Genomic DNA, 18,880 nt, shown 5'->3' with positions numbered 1-18,880 from the left:
CATGGCTAACTCCATGCAGTCTTTAACAGGTACCTTTTCCATCAGTTCATTTCTGCTCGCGCTTCGGGTTCGTAGTAATTATTTAGTTGCATACACATCTTTTTTTCAGGATAACAAACATAGCCCAGAATGTAAAAATTTTAGGAAAAAAATAAACAAGATCTCTAAAAAATTTAGCTCGCACTTCGCGCTCGCATTATATAAATAAGGATTATGATATCATATATTTATGTTGATTAATAAGAATAAAGCTAAAAAGTGACTATTAGGACTACCCCTTCAAAGACACCAAAAATCATCTTCGAGCGGCCGATCGGGGAAAATATGGCTGAAAAAAATTCCGGCCCCCCCCCCCCCCCTATTGGCGAAGGCTGGATCCGCCCCTGGGAGACTATATGCTGATCTGACCAAGCAGCTATACCCCCCTCCCAAATAATGTTTTAATATTATGCGAGTGAGCATAGCGACCGAGAAAAAAATCGCATATTCAAAATGCTTGAGAATATCATAACTTGTTTCACCTAATAGTCAACTTTTTCTCCACCAGATGCGTCAATCATATTTTACGCGTGCCATAAGAAGAAGGTCTCATATATGAAGAAGAATAATTGATAATTAAGTTATGAACTTTGTTTTCAAAATAGATAGCAATAAAAGCTGGAAAAACTAACTTAAAATCGTAATTGCTCGTGCAAATGGACTTGGTAGCACCACTTTCCAAATCTAGACTCGATCATGCGTGCATCATGGACGTAGAGAAGGACTTAGGACTTAATAAATGAAAGAGGCACGCGCGGGCGTAAATCCTAGAGATGGGGGATATATCCAGGATCCCTCCACTTTTCTGAGGGGGGGGGCATGTGCAATCATCTCCCGGCCGCCCATGCATCCACTTTTTTTCAAGACAGAAATGATATTTTTATTATCAAATAATCAATACTTCTGTTAATGCGTGGATCATGCAGTCAAAGTGCTCGAATTGGCCCAATTTTGCCTAACTAAAAATGAAAATTTATCGCGCAGTCGCTCCGCTCCCTCCCGCGCTTTATCTAATCTTGGCCGTGACAAATCACTACTACAGCTTATTGCAAAGGTTATATCCGCGAGAATATGATTATTAAACGTTTTATGAACTGAATGATACCAGTGGCTTTTCAATATGGTTTAATCAAAATCCAATCAAAATATTCTTTGCCAATAGGCCTACACTGGAGAGGATGTTGCGGGCATTAAGCGGGGGATAATTTGTACAAAAAATATAGGCATACCCTATACTTTAGGTTTAGTTTACGATGATGACATTGAAAAAATCAATGACTGGTGACATTGATCAAATCCCCCCCCAAAAAAAAACAATAAAAAAAACAAAAAAAAAAAACAATAATGATATTGATATATGTTCACGACCAAAAATAAAATAAGAGAAAAGGAAAGAAAGAAATTATTTGAAAGGGTGAAATATGATATCATTTTCTAAATGTCATGTCAAAATCTATCACAAAATTGGATTTATGTAATGCAAATGTAAACATATTTGCTCGTTCGCTCTGCTCACTCGGTACTTTTTTATATAAAATTTTGCCTTATGCGCCACAACTGGCCCGGCTCAATTTTTTTTGGCTCATTACGCCTCTGCTTAGTTATGACAATCATGATCCATTTTTTTTTCATTCTCATCTCACCTTTAACCAGTGAGTAAATTGGTTTTCATTGAACAAAATCTGAACTGTTTAATCCCTAGTTGCTCTTTATATTCCCTTTTCCTTTTCTTCTAAAGTTTAAGGTACTGATCATCATCTGTTAATGCATTTGATTTTAAACAACTGAAGCAACCTTTTCAAGACTCGCTCACATTTCTCCAATAAATGCACATCCCTAGAAAGACGATTTTGGTCAGCACCATTCCGTCTTCCAATATTAATATTTACTATCATTACCTTATATACCCAGCCATCGATATTTTTTTGTATTAAGCCTTTAACTATAAAAGATGGTAATATCACATTGACAGTATATTCATATACGTATAGATTGCCCGGGATGTAATAATTACACACCTCTTGAAGAAGTTTTTTGACACCATTCGGGGGGAGACATAATATAATTAGGTATAATAAAACATGGCAGGCAAATTGGGGTTTTAATGTCAACCCCCTTTAATGGTGACCGGGGATACAATTTTTAAAGTGAAACCTAGCATTTAGAGCACTCTTTTAAGAACTTCAAAATAATGTAAATGTACAATTCAGGGGCCGCGGTACCGGGGGGGGGGGGCTTCAGCCCCCCACTTTTTTCCAAAACCGTGTACAAAAACGTAAAAATTACCATATGATTGTGATTTTTAGCATGGTCAGCCCCCCCCCCCCCCCGGCTTTGAAAACCGTTCCGCGGCCCCTGCAATTAACATGCATGCATCATTAAATTCCTAAATGTGATACTCAGCATGAAGATAGGCTGCAAATGAACACGACCCTGGGATAGTTGCCCGGTATAATCCTCAATGAGCAAACTGATGTCATATCTCCATCATGCATATCTCCACTTTGTATTAAATTCAGTTCAAACTTTTCCCTCCTGTATACGTGTACATAACACTACAATCGAGATGTCCCGTGGTCCGAGTTGTCCCGACCCCAATCTTTCAATTAAAAGCCTATAACGTTTTTTTTTTCCGATGGCTGTATTGCAATGGATTTGTTGTGAAATAAAACAATGAACTACATTTAATTCCAATATTCGAGCGAGAGAAGCGAGCGAGCAAATTTTCAATAGTTAAAAGACAGAATAATGACCAAAATCGTCTTTCAAAACGGGGTGTGTAATATTTGAGAAATACGGCGAGTGAGCGAGCCTTGAAAAAGTTGCTTCAGTCCTTATAATATGCATATATTACAAAGGTAAATTATCAATAACGCAAACTTTAAAATAAAAGGGAAAGAAAAGAAATAGAAAGAGCAAATAAGGATTTAACAGTCCAGATTTTGTTCAATGAAAACGGAAAACATGAGATCGTGATTATTGGGAATAAGGGTGCTTTATGATTCAAGACTATATTGTGGGGGATAATATCTAAATAAATCATGAGCATAAATCCCGGGGGATAGGCTCCCCCATAATCTTAGCAGTTATAGTTAGAGTTTTAGAGAGTCTAAGTTAAACCCGACTTCAGAATACGGGCCAGTGTACGTGCGGCCGGCGGGGTAGCTATGCGCTCGAAATGTGCGAAGATCACTTCCTGAAGAACTTTAATTTGTGTCTTCGGCTCCGGTTTGGAAGTTCGCTTCCAAGACCACTATGACCGTTCTCATTACACGTTAAACTAGTTTCCAGTAAACTAGTTTTAAGACGGTAATGCGAATGGGGTCTGGAGACTGGTGGGTCTTGAGCTTGAAGTAAATCTAGCACAAGACCCCAGGGAAAATGAGCAATTCTGACCAAACATTTTGGTAAATTGCCAATTAGTCTTTTGCTAACTCGTCCTCTCATCATAAATTATGGTCTACCTTCATTTAGTGTGTGTTTATGCTTCCATTGCGAGGACAGAATCAGCGTTTTCAAACGTCGATTCAAATCGCCGATCGTAAACGTGGTTCTGGGAGTGCTCTTTGAAACCCTTGAAACTAGCTGAATCCATATCAAAGAGAAAAATCAAAGAAACATATTGTTGAAAGTTTGAGGAAGATTGAATGAATAATAAGAAAGTTATGAGCATTTGAATATTGAGATCACTAGTGCCATGTAGATCCTCTCATCGGCAATGCGACCAAGATCTGTGATATCACACACGTACAACTCCCTCATTACTTTAGTACTTATTTCACTTTTATTCTCACTTTTATAGAGTCTATCACAAGGTTATGTGTTTTCTTTATGAGATGACAAGTACAGAGGTTTCACAACATTATATCATTGATGAATCGTTTGTCATATGATTAGAATGAGCAAAAAGAGATGTTTTGGGGTATATTTTCAGTGTCCGAATGGGAGAGTTGTACGTGTGTGACATCACAGATCTTGGTCGCATTGCCGATGGGAGGATCTACATGGCACTAGTGATCTCAATATTCAAATGCTCATAACTCTTTTATTGCTAGTCCTATTTTACTCAAAGTTTTGTTGATCTTATTCTTTGATTTTTCTGCTTTCACAAAAGCTAACTTGCTCCAAGAGTTTCATTCTCCTTTAACTTTTCAGAGGCGAAGTCACGATCTCCAGCTGGCTTCGCATCGTATTATCTTCGTTGAGCAGGAAAGCGAGGTCAAATTGGGCGCGCCCTTTTTCGAAAGTTTTTTTTTTCCGAGTGTTGTTGGGGAAGGTACGTCGACTAGTATATAAACATCGAACAATTTCCGATTTTTTAGTCATTGCATGGAGCTTTTTGATATAGCAATATAATTTCCACCATGGTGAGGATAATTGTAAGAAAAAATAAAGAATATTAAGTATACAAAATAATAAAATATATATTTGTTTATGCTACTGGGGCATCTGGCGGTGTCTCCTCATTATAACTCATGTTCCAAGTTTTTTTTTTGGTGTAAATCCCCGGTGTAAATCCCTCAACGTTCATCGTGATGACAAATTGGAAGAGTAATACGAGTATAGTATATACTACACATGCAAAACAAGGGATGAGAGGTAATTACGTGGAGGCAACATGCGACCTAGTCCACCTCCTGGACTGCTGTTATTTGGTACGATACGCGACTACCAAACACATAACACACTACATCCCCAGAACACGCATACACCCCCCCCCCCTGATAGTCACACGAAAGTGAATCAGTGGGTTAGGTGAATCACTGGGTTAGGCGAATCACTGGGGGTAAGCAGTGGAGGGCGTGTGTGTGTTGGTATGTGTGCGCGTGGCGCACCTTTTTGTGAGTTTACGATCGGCGTTTTGAAACAGCGTTTAAGAAAGTAAGCATGGACGCAACCGTGTTTTGGACTAATCACGTTTGGAAACGCTGATTCTGGCCAGAAAAGTGGAAGCATAAACACGGCCTTAGTCTATATGCCATTCCGTCCATCAACATTTTGTCTATCAACCATTTGGTCCACTCATCACTTCAGTCTAATCATCAGTTCGTCTCATAACCAGTTGGTCTAAAAACCATATATTTTCATTCATTTCGCCCAGTTAACACTTCCAATTACGGTAGACCAAACGGTATAAATGGCTATTTGACCACCTGAATAGTAGACAAAACTGATGGTAGACCAAAATAGCTAGTAGACGAGTTGGTAACTAGACGAATTGGCATTAGACCAATTGAAAACTAAAACTATCACTGAAGGTGATTAATACCCCCACCCTACGCCGTTACCATGGCAACAGTTTCTAACACATGGAAAAAAATGTCTTGTCCATCTTTACTCCAAGACCTATGTGAGCAAAATATCATTTGTTTGAAAACTAATCAAGTAGTTCAAACCGAAAGATTTTTACATAATTTGGGGCATATATGTTGTTAGCATGGCAACACAATTTCCGACACACACACAAAATATGTGTCTTGCATATCTGTACCTCGAACCAATTAATATGTGAGCCAAGTTTCATGAAAATTGATGAAGTAATTAAAAGTACAAGTTTTTGACCCAATTTTTGCCATATAATGTCATTACCATGGCAACATGATTCCCGACACACACACAAAATATGTCTTGCACATCTTTACATCAATACATATGTTTGTGCCATATTTCATGATAATTGGTTAAAAATTGAGGAAGTTGTTTGAACTGCAAGATTTTTATCTTGTTGACAAATAAACTGTTACCATGGCAACACAATTTTCGACACATGCGAAAAAAGTGTCTTGCACATCTTCACCCTAACAACAATATATGTTCCAAGTTTCATGAGAATTTGTTAAAAACTGAGGAAGTAGTTTGATACGCAAGATTTGCAACAGACAGACCGACCGTACGCTGATTCCTGTATACCCCCTTCAAAACTTCGTTTGGCTGGGGTATAATCATCCAATATTTCCATGAACCAAGGAATATGCCTTCATAAAACTTCCTCTCTTTCCCCTCTCTCTTTTTTTCTTTTTGCAATGGGGGGGGGGGGGGGGTATGGGGCGCCAAGTGTCCGCCAGTGAATTCCGTCCAAATCACGGCATTCCGTACACAAAATGTGTTTTTATTCAGACGAAAATCATTTCGTCATGACGCTTTTTTATTTCGTACACAAAATTTATTTTTTGTCACACAAAATCAATTTCGTCTCGACGAAATGCACGAAATCAATTTCGTCTAGACGAAATGTAATTGCGTCCACAAAGTTTATTTGGCGTGCCATACGAAATGAATTTTTATCAAACGAAATGGCGCACCAAATGTCCGATGGTAAATTCCGTCCAATTCACGCAATTCCGTACACAAAATGTGTTTTTGTTCATATGAAAATCATTTCGTCATGACGCAGTTTTATTTCGTATACGAAATTATTTTTTGTCACACAAAATCAATTTTCGTCGAGACTAAATGTAATTGCGTCCACAAAATTTATTTCGTTGCGATGCGAAAATCTATTCCGTCGACGAAATCATTTTGTGTCAAAACCACAAAAAAATTTCGTTGACGAAATGATTTTGTGTCAAAACACAAAAAAATTTCGTCGACGAAATGATTTTGTGTCAAAACACAAAAAAATTTCGTCGACGAAATGATTTTGTGTCAAAAGACAAAAAAATTTCGTCGACGAAATGATTTTGTGTTTTGAGTCTTTTCGACATAAAATCATTTCGTCTCCTCTGTCTCGAAGGGGACATAAGAAGGTCGCTGATTGGCTGCACCTTGCTCAAGCTGTTTTCGCCGCGCTCCGGGACGATCACACTTTTTCACAGCTCAGATTGGCATGTTGGTGAACTTATTAGCTTAGATTTCACGTTATTCATGCCTACATGAGCTGCATACAACTGCTCTAATCGGTAGGATGTGGACGGACATTGCATTCGTAAGTTCAGCTATGTTTTCGACATCAAAATTACGTTGAAAAAAAAATGGGAATTCGTTAGTCGTTACCAAACTTGCATTTGCAAAAAGCTGTGTAACAATACTAGTCCCGTGTATTTAAGTTTATGTACTGTAGTCAGCAGACCATTGGGGGGGGGGGGGGGGGGGGGGTTGGTCTTTTCTGCACACCTAAAAAGTAAAATGGTTATGAATTATACAGGTTGAAGATATTTAGGCCTTGATCTTAATAAATAATGTAAAATTCATTCCGAGCAAAATGCTGAAAATTTCATTGAAATTGGATGACAACAAAAGTTATTGATGCCTGGCCGTTAGTATACTAATATACTAACCTCGCAATACGTGTGAGTGGGCCGTACATGCCGTATGAAACTCTAACTTAACCGTTTAGGCTACTCCACTCAGTGACTCACGCGTATTGCGAGGTAAGTATTAGTATACTAACCTCGCACCATTAACCACGTTTGGCAATGGATTTCTAACTAGTGGCCCACGCGTGCTGTGATCCCACTTCTGGTGTCCACAACACACAACTTCTATTGCTTGATTTTTCTGTGCGCGGCGGCATGTAATGAACCCTTGAGTGACTAGGCCTAAAAAAATCAGGCGATGGTTCGTATAGCCAGCCATTAAACACTCCACTATAGCCTATAGGTGAAGCGGAGGTTAGCAGTAGTGAAGTGTAGTGGAGCTTACACAAACCATCGCCTGCTGTACTAGTATAGTTGTGGTACTGGCCCTGGCCCCACTCATTACTAGTTCGAGGTTAGTTGCTACATATAGTTGCTACAGTAAATGTATAGATCGACTATAGTACTAACCTCGTACACCGAACTGCATTTGGCCCTGGATTTCTGTGAAGTTGGCAAACATCGCTTCATTACAATACTTGTCTTGTCTTGGGTTAAGTCGGCATATGCAGACTTGCTGTACTCCGCCAACTTTTACAGAATTAATTTTTGCCGAAACTCCTCGCTACTCACCGGGGCGCTTAGCGGTGAGTAGCCATAATACAAAAAGTCAATAGTATATTTTTAATTAAATCAAAATCATATTTAAAAAAAAAGCAAATTTGATTACTTTGGAGTTTGGACTAGAAAGTGACTTCGCGTGTCTCTTCTTTTTACGCAAATGAAAGGAAGCCAGATGGTGGCGCTAATAAATTTCACAGCCTTGATTCAGGCTCGCTTCAAATGCAGCTCCTCGGTAATTATGCCCCCGCAGACAAAGTCCGGAGGGGGCATTAAGCGTTGCCCCTGTCCGTTGATTCGCCCGCCCACCCCCCCCCCCCACTTGGTTTCCGCGCAATAAATCGAAATATATTTCGATTTATATATATTGATTAAAAAAATTTTGGTGTGTAGGTATGTGACACCATAGTACAGGCTAACTTTGAATTCGGAGTCTGCAGGTCCAAGGTCACAGCTCATGAAATATCAGAGTTGGTTTCCACATGATGACTTATGAAATATTCTACATATTTAAACGAATTTGAGTGTGTAGGTAGATGACACCAAAATACATGTTAAGTTCGAATTCGTAGTCAGCAGGTCAAAGGTCACGGCTCATTAAATATGCAATTTAGTTTCCACATGATTACTTTAAAAATATTCTACATATTTAAACAAATTTGAGTGTGTAGGTAGATGATACCAATACAGGCTAAGTTCGAATTCGGAGTATGCAGGTCAAAGATCACAGCTCCTTAAAGATATCTTATGAAATATGCAACAGATTTTTAAAAAATTTGGGTGTGTAGGTAGATGATGATGATGATGAACAGCATTTTTACAGCGGCGTAACAGGGTTCGGTGGCCAGGGGGGGGGGGCAAGAGCCAAAAATTTCCCGGTCATATCATGGTATGAATAGGCGTAATGGTGTAATAAGGCAACTATTTTGAGAAATGCAGCTCCTTGGTAATTATGCCCTCGCAGACAAAGTCCGGAGGGGGCATTAAGCGTTGCCCCTGTCCGTTGATTCGCCCGCCCCCCCCCCACTTGGTTTCCGCGCAATAAATCGAAAATCAACTTTGAATTCGGAGTCTGCAGGTCCAAGGTCACAGCTCATGAAATATCCGAGTTGGTTTCCACATGATGACTTATGAAATATTCTACATATTTAAACGAATTTGAGTGTGTAGGTAGATGACACCAAAATACAGGTTAAGTTCAAATTCGTAGTCGGCAGGTCAAAGGTCACGGCTCATTAAATATGCAATTTAGTTTCCACATGATTACTTTTAAAATATTCTACATATTTAAACAAATTTGAGTGTGTAGGTAGATGATACCAATACAGGCTAAGTTCGAATTCGGAGTATGCAGGTCAAAGATCACAGCTCCTTAACCACTTGACTGCTATAGGCTGTAATGCGCACTGACCCCCCTGGTGCTACTGAATGGGACTAACAATTTAGATCTATTTGGGACTACTACCGACAGCAACTTGGGGGAAAATTGTAAATAATCACATCACTTTCCTCATCACTTTTTCCAATATCCATACAAAAAAAATCATCTTCCCCTTCTGACACAGATCTTTCACTATATTTATTACTCCTATCGTCTAAAGTTTCGTCAAAATCCTTCTGATTCATTTCTCCACTGCGAGTCGCCATTTTGAACTGAGCGCCGTACACTATCACTATGGAAAAGTGAATACAAACATTTATAAATCACTGCAAAAGTTTCAATAACTTTTGTGGAATAGCGCCATCTGGCGACCATAGTCTGAAATTTGATATACATGCGCTGTTTTCATCGTAGGGGTATTAACAGCACGGTGCTGACGCCTCAAACAGAAGATAGGTCAAGCACGTAATATTACGTGCCCAGCACAGATCGTACACTCGCCCAGCACGTAATATTACGTGCTACGCAGTCAAGTGGTTAAAGATATCTTATGAAATATGCAACAGATTTTTAAAAAATTTGGGTGTGTAGGTAGATGATGATGATGATGCACAGCATTTTTACAGCGGCGTAACAGGGTTCGGTGGCCAGGGGGGGGGGGGGCAAGAGCCAAAAATTTCCCGGTCATATCATGGTATGAATAGGCGTAATGGTGTAATAAGGCGACTATTTTGAGAAATGCAGCTCCTTGGTAATTATGCCCCCGCAGACAAAGTCCGGAGGGGGCATTAAGCGTTGCCCCTGTCCGTTGATTCGCCCGCCCCCCCCCCCACTTGGTTTCCGCGCAATAAATCGAAATATATTTCGATTTATATATATTGATTAAAAAAATTTTGGTGTGTAGGTACATCACACCATAGTACAGGCTAACTTTGAATTCAGAGTCTGCAGGTCCAAGGTCACAGCTCATGAAATATCCGAGTTGGTTTCCGCATGATGACTTATTAAATATTCAACAGATTTATAAAAATTATGGTGTGTAGGTAGATGACACCAAATACAGGCTAAGTTCGGAGTCGGCAGGTCAAAGGTCACGGCTCATTAAATATGCAGTTTCCGCATGATTACTTATGAAATATTCTAAATATTTAAACGAATTTGAGTGTGTAGGTAGATGACACCAAAATACAGGATAAGTTCGAATTCGTAGTCGGCAGGTCAAAGGTCACGGCTCATTAAATATGCAATTTAGTTTCCGCATGATTACTTATAAAATATTCTACATATTTAAACAAATTTGAGTGTGTAGGTAGATGATACCAATACAGGCTAAGTTCGAATTCGGAGTATGCATGTCAAAGATCACAGCTCCTTAAAGATATCTTATGAAATATTCAACAGATTTTTAAAAAATTTTGGTGTGTAGGTAGATGATGATGATGATGCACAGCATTTTTACAGCGGCGTAACAGGGTTCGGTGGCCAAGGGGGGGGGGGCAAGAGCCAAAAATTTCCCGGTCATATCATGGTATGAATAGGCATAATGGTGTAATAAGGCGACTATTTTGAGAAATGCAGCTCCTTGGTAATTATGCCCTCGCAGACAAAGTCCGGAGGGGGCATTAAGCGTTGCCCCTGTCCGTTGATTCGCCCGCCCCCCCCCCCCCACTTGGTTTCCGCGCAATAAATCGAAATATATTTCGATTTATATATATTGATTAAAAAAAATGTTGGTGCTTAGGTACATGACACCATAGTACAGGCTAACTTTGAATTCGGAGTCTGCAGGTCAAAGATCACAGCTCCTTAAAGATATCTTATGAAATATTCAACAGATTTTTAAAAAATGTGGGTGTGTAGGTAGATGATGATGATGATGATGCACAGCATTTTTACAGCGGCGTAACAGGGTTCGGTGGCCGGGGGGGGGGGGGCAAGAGCCAAAAATTTCCCGGTCATATCATGGTATGAATAGGCGTAATGGTGTAGTAAGGCGACTATTTTGAGAAGGCCAGAACTTATCTTTAAAAAAAGTTGCGAGCGAGCGAAGCGAGCGAGCAATTTTTTTTAACCTTTTTAATACAAAAATCCAATTTTGTGATAGATTTTGACATGATATCCAGATAATAAATTTATTTAATTCTTCTCTCTTTAGATTCCTTTTTTGTCACGGTGGTCTGTACGCGCCACTGTGAAGAGGATTATTTGCGGCAGTAGCGTGAAGAGTAAAAAACAAAACAAAAAAACAACGAGGGGCGCAGTATAGAACATGTGCCAAAAGGCTGCTTTATATATATATATATAAGTCCTGAGCGAGCGAAGCGAGCGAGAAAAAAAATCAACTTTTCATGAGAATATAACTTTGAGCTATTTTTTAACATATTCAGTAATTAAAATCATATCCTACAATACTTTTCCAACAAAAAAGGAGGTAATTCCTCCTTTTATTTTTAATATTCCATTTTCAGTAGCCAAATAGAGATGAAAATTATCCTATTTGGGAGGGTAACCATGGACCTGGGCCTTTACTGTGTATTTACAGTAAACTCTTACTAAATGAACAAATATAAAAAAAATTTGGTTTACCCTACATAATAATCCTGGGCTACTTTTAGATTGCATAGCCCGGGGGGGGGGGGGGGAGGCTTTTTGGTCCCCCTCTTCAGATCTCCGTCGATCGCAACGAAAACCAATACACACGTCACCATCAATGTAATCTGCAAGCATGGAGCTAAGGGTGTATCGCTGATTTTACAGAATTTAAATTTATTTTTAATAAATTAATAATGCTAATTTATGCCTAAATATAGAATTCTCTGCTTTAAAGGTAAATCTCTAAATAATTCCCCAAATTCTATGATTTCTAAACAAATGTGCTCCTGAAAAAAATGGTAAATCAAATTTCTAATCTTATGTATTTTATTGGTTTTATAATTCCATACGTATTTCTTAGTTTTGGGGCCTTATGTATTTTATTGGTTTTTTTCAATGGGATCACTTCGTGGTACTATTCCAATTATAAAAAGCAAAGATTTGATTATTTTCAACCAATCAGTGCAAGAATAATGATGCATTTGTCAATTATGACTGAAAACAGAATTTCCATTGGATTAAATATGTATACAAAATAATATTTTCTAGCAATTTTTGGTCCAACATAAACTCATAAAATGTTGGGTAACTGCGTATCCGGGCGTCTCGAATTTGGTCTCAAAAGCTCTGCGAGAATTGAACGAAAAAAAAAATAGTGGTACCTCGTTTCTCATTTTGGACTTATCGTGAAAAATGTGGATAGGGGGGCTTATTAAGCCCCCCCCCCCCCAGGGGCTAGATAGGGTTAATATATCATCATGAATATAAAAAAAAAAACATTTATTTTGTTGCAAGTCACTGGAAAAGGTTTGATTCCTAAATAAATATTATTCTTCATGTATTATCAAATATTAAATTGAAAAATTTTAAGCTATCTTTTCATTCGATGTATTAAGCGCTATATAAAAGCGGATTATTATTATTATTAGGTTTTATCATAATTTTACTTTTTGAAAATTATGCTATTTTGTGACTAAGGCTACGTTTCATGTACTTTCCACCACTAATGAATATACGATATCAATGGATTCTAGTTAATCATTTTGGGTAAGATTGGAACTAACTCTGTGTTTGGTAGATAAAGTTATATGACTAACTTGTCCAAGTGTTGAGAAACGGGCCCCTGCTGAGTACATGTAGGCCTAGAGTTTTTATGCCCCCACAGACGAAGCCCAGTCCGTCCCCCCCCCCCCCACTTGGGTTTCCGCGCAATAACTCGAAAAATATTTAATGGATTAAAAAAAATTTTTGGTGTGTAGGTAGATGACCACAAAATACAGGCTAAGTTCGAATTCGGAGTCCGTAGGTCAAAGGTCACATCTCATTATATATGCAAGTCGGTTCAAAGGTCTGAATTTGTTAATTATATATATATGCATATTGGTTTCTGTATGATATTAAGTTCAATCATATTGAATGGATTTCTGATCGCGTTAAGTAGGGGCATCTGTGTCCTTTGGACACGTCAAATTTTCTTAATTATGTGTAATTGATTTTATGACATGTGTTTACATTTGCTGCAGATTCCCATTCAGCCGTTGGACTGAACCGGTACTGTAACACAGTATGGATGGTCAATATGAAGCGAGCTTCATTGAATTCTTCCAAGAGCTTTGTACTCCGTTTTGCTCATTTTGAAGATGGTAGCTTTGACAGGACTGGGCAAGTGACACGTCTTAGACAGGATGCTGTCCCAACCATATTTGATTTCCTGCCTCGTCTTCAGAAGGTAGAGTAGATCTATATCATACATGTGTTCTAAAGAAATATTTTCTCTGTATTATCTACCTTTGGTTTGATAGAACATTGCTTTAAATATTCCATTTTCAGTAGCCAAATAGAGATGAAAATTATCCTATTTGGGAGGCTAACCATGGACCTGGGCCTTTACTGTGTATTTACAGTAAACTCTTACTAAATGAACAAATATATTAAAAATTTGGTTTACCCTACATAATAATCCTGGGCTGCTTTTAGATTGCATAGCCCGGGGGGGGGGGGGGGGAGGCTTTTTGGTCCCCCTCTTCAGATCTCCGTCGATCGCAACGAAAACCAATACACACGTCACCATCAATGTAATCTGCAAGCATGGAGCTAAGGGTGTATCGCTGATTTTACAGAATTTAAATTTATTTTTAATAAATTAATAATGCTAATTTATGCCTAAATATAGAATTCTCTGCTTTAAAGGTAAATCTCTAAATAATTCCCCAAATTCTATGATTTCTAAACAAATGTGCTCCTGAAAAAAATGGTAAATCAAATTTCTAATCTTATGTATTGGTTCTATAATTCCATACGTATTTCTTAGTTTTGGGGCCTTATGTATTTTATTGGTTTTTGTCTCGCCTGCATAGCAGAGCGAGACTATAGGCGCCGCTTTTCCGACGGCGGCGGCGGCGTCAACATCAAATCTTAACCTAAGGTTAAGTTTTTGAAATGACATCATAACTTAGAAAGTATATGGACCTAGTTCATGAAACTTGGGAATAAGGTTAATCAAGTATTAGTAAACATCCTGCTCGAGTTTCAGGTCACGTGACCAAGGTCAAAGGTCATTTAGGGTCAATGAACTTTGGTCAAGTTGGGGGTATTTGTTGAATTACTATCATAACTTTGAAAATTTATGGATTTAGTTCATGAAACTTGGACATTAGGTTAATCAAGTACCACTGAATATCCTGTGCGAGTTTCAGGTCACATGACCATGGTGAATGGTCATTTAAGGTCAATGAACTTTGGCCGTGTTGGGGGTATTTGTTGAATTACCATCCTAACTATGAAAGTTTATGGATCTAGTTCATAACACTTGGGATATAAGAGTAATCAAGCATCACTGAACATCCCCTGTGAGTTTCAGGTCACAAAACCAAGTCAAAGGTCAGTTAAGGTCAATAAACTTAGGCCATGTTGGGGTAATTGTTGAAGTGCCATCATAACTTTGAAAGTTTATGGATAGAGTGAATGAAATGTGGACATGGGTGTAGTCATTTATGGTCAATGAACGTGGTATTATGTCATTATATGAATGATGTTTTTGTGAATGATTATTTTATAGTAGTTTTCAAAGTTAGCACTGCTGCTCATATTAAATTGCGTAATGCAGGCGAGACTGCCAGAGGCGTTCCTCTTGTTTTTCAATGAGATCACTTCGTGGTACTATTCCAATTATAAAAAGCAAAGATTTTATTATTTTCAACCAATCAGTGCAAGAATAATGATGCCTTTGTCAATTATGACTGAAAATAGAATTTCCATTGGATTAAATATGTATACAAAATAATATTTTTGAGCAGATTTTGATATTATGGTATTGTAGATAATGCCATGGGTAACGCGCGTGCCAATTTTCGTCGCGATTGCGAGATCAACGGCCGAGATCATAAGGGGGGCTGAATCAGCCCCCCCCCCCGTCTTCTTAGGCGTCGAAATAGCCCAGTCTATTTAGGGTTAAAGATAAATCCCTAAATAATTCCCCAAATTCTATGATTTCTAAACAAATGTGCTCCTGAAGAAATGGTAAATCAAATTTCTACTTTTATGTATTTTATTGGTTCTATAATTCCATACGTATTTCTTTGTTTTGGGGCCTTATGTATTTTATAGTTTTTTTTCAATGGGATCACTTCGTGGCACTATTCCAATTATAAAAAGCAAGATTTGATTATTTCCAACCAATTAGTGCAAGAATAATGATGCATTTGTCAATTATGACTGAAAATAGAATTTCCATTGGATTAAATATGTATACAAAATAATATTTTTGAGCAATTTTCAGTCCAACATGAACTCATAAAATGTTGCGTAACTGCGTATCTGGGCGTCTCGAATTTTGTCTAAAAGCCTTGCGAGAATTGAACGAAAAAAAAAATTGTGGTACCTCGTTTCTCATTGTGGACTTATCGTGAAAAATGTGGATGGGGGGGCTTATTAAGCTTATTAAGCCCCCCCCCCCAGGGGCTAGATAGGGTTAATATATCATCATGAATATTTAAAAAAAAAACATTTATTTTGTTGCAAGTCACTGGAAAAGGTTTGATTCCTAAATAAATATTATTCTTCATGTATTATCGAATATTTAATTGAAAAATTTAAAGCTATCTTTTCATTCTTCTATCTGTTTTTGTTCAATATTTCTTATATGTTTCTTTTTTTTAATTCATTCATCTCGTACAGAGTTCATCCAAGCCAAGGAATTCCCCGAAAGAAAGACGTTTTGATTCAGCAAACAACCTCCCAGATACTGCAAAGTCTTCAGCACCTTCATTTCTCGAGGACCACTCCTACTCAATATCAGAAAGTCCAAGAGGGGTAAAGTGGAAGATAACAGCAATAATGGACTATTAAAAACTTGGAGAAGAGGCTGAAACCACACAGCAGAAGTCCCGCCGTGTACATTACTTGCTCTTAAGTTTGGACAAACATGACTCGCAAAACTTTACAACAAATAATTTACGCTATGTGCATTCTGATTATTTAAAATAGCTCAATAAAAAAGTTTACCACTGGGCATGTAACAAAAGTGCATTCATTAAATTTGAACGTGTTGCAAAAATGATGTCTTACAGTATATTCATTCTGACTTAGAATGTCAGAAGAGAAAAAAGTTTGTGAAAAGTAGGAATGACAGCAAGCTGACAGAAGAATAGAACAGGATAGAACAAGGCGATAGATATGAATGAGCTGTTGGATAGAGACAAAAAGATGAATTAAGAATGGGGGTGATAGAGAAAGAGAGACGGGTGTTGGGGGAGCCTGTGATCAATGCCTGAGAAAGCGAAGATTACCATAATTTTTTTAAGGATTTGAACAGTCAGGAAGAATCTGGGTTTTTTTTTCTGTTGGTATTTCTCAAAATACTTGTATGTTTTATGTAACGAAACGGGTATAATCCTTCGGAAGTTTCACTCACACAGAAAATATTAACTAAACAAAAGAAAAAAAGCCAAATAATTCACTGATTTTCAATTGTTCAGTAACTCTCATATCCAAAGTGCCCCCCCCCCCATCATTTCAATGTATTGGAGAGAGAGTATGAACGGGACATGGCTGTCTGCAGAAAAAAAAATACGGGGGGGGGGCAAAACATTTTTGGGATATGTGCAAGGGAGCGAAGCGACAGCAGAAAATTATTTTGCAATATATGCGAGAGAGCGAAATGACAGAGAAGAAAAATGCAAGAGACAAGAGATTTGGGGAATATGTGAGAGGGAGCGAAGTGACCAAGCAGAAGAAATGTAGAGGACATAAAATTGTTGGGGTATGTGAGGGAGCAAAGCAACCGATAAAAAAAGCAGGTCAAAATATTTTCGAATATGTGTGAGGAAGCGACTCGGTCACTCTTGAGCAGTAGGGACTTGTTTAAAAATAGCTTAAGAAATATGCGTTTTCTAAGCATGGTAAACACATATTGTAGGCCTACGGTAGAATTTAGGTGCTCTAAGAGTTAGATTCTGAATGAGCTGCATTTGCTGGTAAGACATGCGCAGAGGATCTTTGTCTTTCATCCATTTTCCACACTTTTCTTTTGATTTCAGTTTCCAGGCAGAAAGGCCCACCCTCCTGTGGATGCCAATGGGGCAGGGGATTATATGCTTAAAATGCCAATTTTTCTGGTTGGAATATCAAACATTATCCTGAGCTTCGCGCTCATTTTAAAAATTATGTATAAACTATTAATGCTGATAAATACATTTAGATGTGCAGTGCTCTCTTGTAAAGCAGTTTTGTACTGAAGAGGCTACCCTTGGTAAATAAAACAGAATAAATGAATAAAGAAATAAATAAAAATGATGTTTCTAATCTCAGACTTTCTTATGCCCCTCGAAAGCTCACCCATTTTTACAATTCTTTGTTTCTCTTTTGATATCTAAAGTTCCGGTTTTTCCCTTTCTATCGTGCACTATTCTAAGCCCCAGCCCCACTGGCTTCCACAGGAGGGGGGGGGGGGGGGGGGCTTCCCCTGAAAACTGAAATCAAACAAAAGAAATTTGAAAAATAAAAATGGATAAGAGACACAGATCCTTGCCGCATGTCTTACCAGCCAATACAGTTCATTCAGAATTTGACTCGTAAAACACCTAAATTCTACCGTAGGCCTATAATAGGTTTATTGCCATTTCGTCTACTGCCATTTTGTCCACTCATCAAATGGTATGTCATTTCATCTACCATCAGTTGTTCCTTTTCCACATCTTCCAATTACCATTTTGTCCAATAGCTAGTTCGTCTAATAACCAATTTGTCTACTTTCATTTGGTCTAATGGCATTTTTGGCCAATTTGTCCAATAGCCACTTTGTCCATTTTCATTATGTCTATTACCATTTAGTCCAATAGCCAATTGGTCTAAGGGCAAATGGCCACTGACCACTTAGTCTACTTACATTTTGTCTATGTTCCATTTGGTCCAACTGCAGTTGATCCACTGTCACTTAGTCTAAACCCATTTCATCTAACAATCATTTGGTCTAATCATCAATGGGTCCAATTGCCATCCCGGTCAATATTCGTTTTGTCTACAATCAAATAGGAATAGTCTACTACTAGCAGTCCTTCTAGTTTGGTGCCTGTGTATTGCTACCTCGACTCCTGTTGCTCTTGTGATTTGTTATTAATGTACACCTGTCGTTTGATTAATCTTTTATTAGTGTTTTTTTAAGCTCCATTGTAATACATTTTATGTTTTTATGTAATGTTCTCCCCATCCTTTCCCACTTTTCTCTCTTTTTAATTTTTTTGTACCGTCTAAGGCTGTTATCGTTATTATTATAGTACATTTCTTGTTTATTAGTACTACATTAATTACTATTATTACAATTATTATCATTGTTATATGATGAGTGATGATTATCATTTTTAGGTGTGCATTTGTAAAAAAAAAGAAATGAGGGTAAATTCCAAATCAAAGGACCCTATTTCAATTTTATCAATTTTAACCACTCCAATTCCCC

At 38.0% G+C, this 18,880-nt stretch overlaps 1 long non-coding RNA gene across 1 annotated transcript; it reads left to right on the top strand.

The window, feature by feature from the left end:
- The first annotated feature begins 6,821 nt into the window (after window positions 1-6,821).
- Window positions 6,822-16,483, top strand: LOC135156123 (uncharacterized). Its single transcript, XR_010295253.1, has 3 exons — window positions 6,822-6,964; window positions 13,452-13,657; window positions 16,105-16,483. It is a non-coding gene; the product is annotated as an uncharacterized LOC135156123 (long non-coding RNA).
- Window positions 16,484-18,880: the final 2,397 nt, after the last annotated feature.

The sequence above is a fragment of the Lytechinus pictus genome, chromosome 2 (assembly GCF_037042905.1).
Source record: "Lytechinus pictus isolate F3 Inbred chromosome 2, Lp3.0, whole genome shotgun sequence".
NCBI lineage: Eukaryota > Metazoa > Echinodermata > Echinoidea > Temnopleuroida > Toxopneustidae > Lytechinus > Lytechinus pictus.
This window is presented reverse-complemented; position numbering and strand designations above follow the sequence as displayed.